We start from the raw sequence: 6,000 nt of genomic DNA, 5'->3' as shown, positions 1-6,000 counted from the left end.
AGAAGGACCTGTAACTCAGATCTCATGTTTTAAATCACAACCAGATCCAGTGTCATTGAGGGGATTGGGTGGGGGGGGGCTGGAAAACTTAGAAAACGCTTAGAGTGGAGTGATCAGGATGAAATTTGGTGGGAAGGATAAGCACAAGTCCTAGATACATGATTGACATAACCGAAATGGATTCGCTCTCTTTGGGGGAGTTGGAGGGGGTGTTAATTCGGATAAAAATAAAAAAATTTAGCTATTTTTAACTTAAGAGCGGGTGACCGTTCGTGAGGTATTTTTGAGTTGATATTAAGAAGAAACTCATGTCTCAGATCTCTCATTTTAAACACCGGCCAGTTCTGGTGACATTGGGCGAGAGTTGGAGGGGGAAACCGGAAATCTTGGAAAACGCTTAGAGTAGAGAGATCGGGATGAAACTTGGTGGGTAGAATAAGCAAATGTCGTAGATACTTGATTGATGAAACCGGACTGGATCCAATCTCTTTGGGGTAGTTATGGGGGGTCCAGTGCTTTGGCGAGTTCGGTACTTCTGGACGTGCTAGGACAATGAAAATTGGTAGGCGTGTCAGGGACCTGCACAAATTGACTTGATAAAGTTGATTTCCCCGATTCAACCATCTGGGGGAAAGGCTGAGGGGGAGAGTAAAAATTAGAAAAATGAGGTATGTTTAACTTGCGAGTGGGTGATCGGATCTTAATGAATTTTGATATTTAAAAGGACCTTGTGTCTCAGAGCTCTTACTTTAAATGCCGACCGGCATTAAGCCTCTGATTTTTCTTTTAAATTAATCTATTGATTCTTATAATTTTGCTAGAGCTCATACCATATGAGCTCTTGGCTCTTCCGACCTCGTCACAAGTGCCATATGAGCTCTTAGCTCTTGTTTTATTCCTTTTTTCTCAGAAGATTTTCGACGTAGTCTCATGGTTTTTGCCACTTCATGGTGTGAAAACTGCTGCTAGAAATGGATAAATTGAAACTTCTGCTGTATTGCCTTCTAATATATTTAAATGTGTCCTTGCATTGTGCCTGCGTCCCCTTAAAAGTTCTGTTTCTTACGCGTTTGTCTTCTGTTGCATATGCAGACGACGTTCTTCTTGTTGCCCGGACTCGCCGTGGATTGCTTTCCGATTTTACTATACTAACCAATGAATTATCTAAGATTGGACTGTCAGTTAATGCGTCTAAACACGAGTTTGTTTGTTTTGTTAGCCCTTATGCGGTCGCTCCATTCGTTGCTGGGACTGCAATTCTGCCATGTTGTTGGTTGGCTTTAGTTAGTTGGCTTGGTCTGTGTTTCGGTTCAATACTTTCCACTACCATTTCATCCCTGGTGAATCAAACCGTGAAAAACCTACACGTTGCTAACGGAAAAATATCCCCAAACAAAAGCCGTTACAACCGCAACGGTTTGTGCATGATTTATAACGCTTTTCGCACCCCTGTGCTTTTGTTTTTATCAGGCATGGCTCATCTGTTTCGTAAGAAAAATCACCATACTCTACGTGCGGCTTATTTCAGATATTGCAAATTCCTCCTCCGGTTCCCTAGATGGCACCAAAACAGAAAAATAATTGCTCGATTTGGTTTTATAGAATTGCCTTCTTGAATTCGGTCTTCCAGTGATGATTTATGTAAAAAGACTATCTACTTTATTCACGTTTACGACCCTCTGCAGCCTTTTTTCGATATTGATACTGGTTAATTAGTCCATGTTGTCCTTTGTTAGTTTGAATTTTTTTCTTGCTGTTTATGGTTTTTGTTTTTGTTTCTTTATAATACTCCGTACTTTGTGTTTTTTTTTATACTTTTACGGATAATAAAGTTCAGTCATTCAAATTGCAGTTTGACCAGCCATATGGAATGCGTCTGAATCTGCGGGCTTGCTGCAGGCCCGTGATTTTATAATATATGTTTGTAAGGAGTATTACTGACCATCTGAATTGACTACACAGCATGCGGCTTGCTGAGTAAAAACCAGCCAAAGGATATAGAAGGCATACATTTTCATAGCGTGTCTGAAATTTAGCTTGAAAACTTGATGCAGTTTCCTTGTAAAGGTGCCGAGGGCGAGACTTGTCATCAAAGTGTGAATCAAGACTTCATTTTCATACACTTCTTTTCTTTCAGCACGCTGAGAGCCAGCGACCAATCGCCAGAAGTTCAACTCTACGTGCACTGTGTTAATCCTGTCATGAGATATGTCTGATCCAATCAAAAGTTTTTTGACTGCACTTAATTGTTTTGATAGTCTTTTCCTTTCAAGCCGTTGTGCTGAAAATTGGCTAATTGTTTTTCTTGGACTTCATTGGGTGTGTACCAGCCGGACAAGGGTAACAGTTAAAAACGATAAAACGGAAATTCTGGTTCTTGATTAAGATTTCCAAGAGAGGAATGACAGGGGACATTTTGTAGGCAAAGGAAGGGGCTAAGAAGCCTTCAGAATGGTTTTAAAAGAAGGTAGCATGGGCTTGATATCAGAAATGTATATATATATATATATATATATATATATATATATATATATATATATATATATATATAAGTATATATGTATATATATATATATATCATGAAAAGAGAAATCACCAATGCTACAGCACAAAAAAAAAAAAAAAAAAAAAAAAAAAAAAAAAAAAAAAAAAAAAAAAAAAAAAAAAAGGAGACAGAAGGAGAAAAGGAAGACTGTTTTCCTAAATTAGTGATTAATATAGACCAGCACTTGAATGAGGCCTTAACCCTACTCATCCATACAATCACATAGGTCAAACAGCATAGCCACACACAATCAACCATAAAGAATAATCCATGGACAGGCAGTCATGTCGTCAATAAGTATAAGTCGTCATTTACCAAACCATAGAAAAAATAATATAGACAAATAATTCAGAGGCAACACCCAACATAAGGGCTCATCAGGAGAATACACTGGCCTATATAGGGTTTCGCCACTCTAAATTCTCTACCCAGCACAGTGTTGTGGCTACCACAGAATATCCATGGCATCCCCGCGTCAGGTATCACCCCCAAAATACATGTCTATGAAAAAAAACAGCAAATGTAAAACAACCAAGTAAAACCAAAACAAGCTTATCCTGTTAATATATCCCTCCCTTTAGCAACAATAGGTAAACTAAATATTATAAATTTTACCAAATCACAAATATTAACACATTGCAAAAAACCTGAATGAACTAAACAATTATATAATTCATCTTTACCATTTGGCTAATTTTTTAAAAAATTCCGCTCAAATAGAAACACAATTCAAAATAAATGGCGCTGTGACAACATTTCTCGAACCTCCGAAATTAGTCAAAAATTTCTTTAAGTATTTCTAGATAATTCTTTTGATATTTATTTAAAAGTTCGTTATAATGAAAACTAAATTTTTTAAATTGCCAAGTTAATTTATTTGCAGAAAAACCTCTTGATATCAATTTTTGGCTTAAGATTTTACATCTATTTTTAAAATCAATATAATTACTACAAATCCTTGCATAACGAAGTAACTGTGAGAAAAACGCTGAATATGTGATATTTGAGTGTATATTACTTTCAGGGAATGGGAAACTAATCACTTCAAAATCAAAATCATCCGTTTTATTATACATTTTAAAACTTAATTTATTATTATCACAAATATTAATATTTAAATCTAAGAAATGATCTTCATGACCAGCGCCATGACTAGGCTCAAGAATAAGCTCTGATGGATATATATTTTTAGAAATATCAATGAAATCCTTACAATTTAAGACCAAAATATCATCTAAATATCTTTTATTATTTGACAAAGCATGTTTTAAATTAATTGGATTATTCTTATCCATCATATATTTATATTCTAGTTGACTTAAAAACAAGTCAGCTATAAATGGGCTGGCATTCCCCCCCATGGGAATTCCCATAATTTGCTTGTACAAATCACCCCCAAATCTTATATAAGTATTGTATAAAACAAATTCCAATAACTCAAAAATCATATCCAAGCTGTAACATCTCAAGTTAACTGTAGTATTAAAGCAGTTTGTCCATATGGCTTTTTTATTATAACTGTCTATTTTTAAGAACCTTTTACTAGATAAGAGGAAAGATTTCTTTATAACAGTTTTTAAATTATCTAACACTAAATTGAGTGATAAATTAGTATACATTGTCGCAAAATCGAAAGACTCAATTCTTTTAGCTGAAACCATTGTTAAAGAATCTATCACCTGCAGTGAATTATTAACACTCCAATATGGATTAAAATTCGAAAATTTTTTAATACCAGAACAATAGGTTTTAAGTTTATTTACAATTTCCTTTAAAATTAAAGAGAGGTCAGTAGCAGCAATGCGGGTTGGACATTTAGCTGCTCCAGCAATAAACCGTGGTTTAGGGGGATTCTTATGAAATTTTACAGTCCAATATAGGAAAGGGAACTTTTTATCATTGTCATTTATTTTAATATTAAAATTTTTAAAAAGTATTTCTTCAGTCTTTTCAATTAAATTCTCATCCTCTATATTTACCTTTTCATAAACATTAGTTGTGCCTAACTCCCTTTTTAAGATATCACAATACAGCTTCTGACAAATTATGGCAAAATTATTATTAGCTTTATCCACTGGCACAATTACAAATTCATTCTTTAGATTAGCAATTGCTTGTTTAATCTTCGCATTATAAAATAATGATTTAGTGTTACTATTTTTTAAGTTAGAATATATTTTATTTCTTACTCTACTAATAATTAAATTCTTCCAACTTTGAAAACTCTCTTTATTTTTATTCTCTTTCTTACACCACTTATCAATAAATAAATCAAAATCATTTTCCAAGCCATCAAGAACACTCGATGGTTTCAGATGATGAGAAAGACGGAAATTTGCCCCTTTATTCATTATAATTTGAAGATCATCTTGCTTTATTATTGACAAGTCCCCTGTTATAACATGTTTGTAAGTAGGATTTACAAATGGGCCAAGTTGCTTACAATTACAAACCGGTTTCCAATTTATATCGCTATCTAGTTTTTTTAGTATTAAATTATAATTAAAAATAATTTGCCCAATAGTTTTTGAAAATTTATAAGTTAAAACTGGACTATCATTATAATTTAAATTACTAGGAAGGGCCTGTTTCACATGCCGCTGATTTAAAATTTCTGGTAAATTAATATCTTCAATCTGCTTACAAGTAAAATTAATAGGTAAATATAATCTGTTATCCTTATTACTAATCTTATCGAACTTTTTCTTTTTTGAAATAAATTTCATTTTAGATAGAATGCAAATTGTATCACATATTACTTTAAAATTACAATCCAGCGCTCCCTTCATGGAAATTTTTTTCCCTCATGACAAATTCCTCCAAGGAAAGTTCCCCCAACATATCCCCCTCTTCTCAACCCTTCCCCCAACTGACAAATTCCCCTAAAAACAAATGTACACTTCCAAATAACCCTTACTATATGTAAGCACTGGTCGAAGTTTGTAATTTGTAGCCCCTCCCACGGGAACAGTGGGGGAGTAAGTCATCCCCAAAAACATAGTTATAAGGTTTTTTGACTACGCTGAATAAGATGGCTATCTCAGAATTTTGATCCGGTGACTTTGGGAAAATAATTAACGTGAAGGGGGCCTAGGTGCCCTCCAATTTTTTGGGTCACTTAAAAAGGGCATTAGAACTTTTTATTTCTGTTAGAATGAGCCCTCTTGCAAAATTCTAGGACCACTGAGTCGATACTATCACCCCTGGGGCAAAAAAAAACAACAACAAAAAAAACAAAAACAAACATACAAACAAATAAACACGCATCCGTGATCTGGCTTCTGGCAAAAAATACAAAATTCCACATTTTTATAGATAGGAGCTTGAAACTTGTACAATAGGGTTCTCTGATACGCTAAATTTGATGTAGCAATGACTTTTAAGGCTTTGTTTCCCCCTGTTTTCTAAATACGGCAAATTTTCTCAGGCTCGTAACTTTTGATGGGTAAGACTAA

Source organism: Artemia franciscana, chromosome 13 (assembly GCF_032884065.1).
Source record: "Artemia franciscana chromosome 13, ASM3288406v1, whole genome shotgun sequence".
In the NCBI taxonomy this organism is placed as follows: Eukaryota; Metazoa; Arthropoda; class Branchiopoda; order Anostraca; family Artemiidae; genus Artemia; species Artemia franciscana.
Note: the sequence above shows the minus strand (reverse complement) of the source record.